Below are 539 nucleotides of genomic sequence, written 5' to 3'. Positions count from 1 at the left end.
ATGATTTTTTTTTGAACTGGCGAACCATATTTATGTACTTATTTAATTATATAAATATTATTTATAGGTACTATTGTATACTAATATTGTATATTTTATAGAAACAACAAATAAAAAACAAAATCCTCTATATTGCAGCAGGTAGCTGTACCTAACTAAGAAATTTCAAAATATCAAGTATTTCGTAATAAATACTAATCACTATACAAAATATTGCACAAATATATAAAAAAATAAATGCAGATTTATAGGAATTTTTTTCGGAAACATTTAGGTGTATTTCAACAAATTATGCACAATGGTGCAATCAGAATTTTTCGTTCGGATTTAGATACAACTACTTCCAAGGTTATAAGTTATAACATTTTGAAATTCGAAATTTTAGACATTTTTTTTTTTCGGAAATCTAAATATTTGAACGAGCTATAAGTACAATGGTGCAATCAGAATTTGTATGTATTCATATTTGTATTTAAATTTTTTTTCACGATTAAAAATTTCGGAACTATTACCTTTTTTACCCATGGGCCATGAATAGC

The sequence above is a fragment of the Acyrthosiphon pisum genome, chromosome A1 (genome assembly GCF_005508785.2).
Source record: "Acyrthosiphon pisum isolate AL4f chromosome A1, pea_aphid_22Mar2018_4r6ur, whole genome shotgun sequence".
Classification (NCBI taxonomy): domain Eukaryota; kingdom Metazoa; phylum Arthropoda; class Insecta; order Hemiptera; family Aphididae; genus Acyrthosiphon; species Acyrthosiphon pisum.
Note: the sequence above shows the minus strand (reverse complement) of the source record.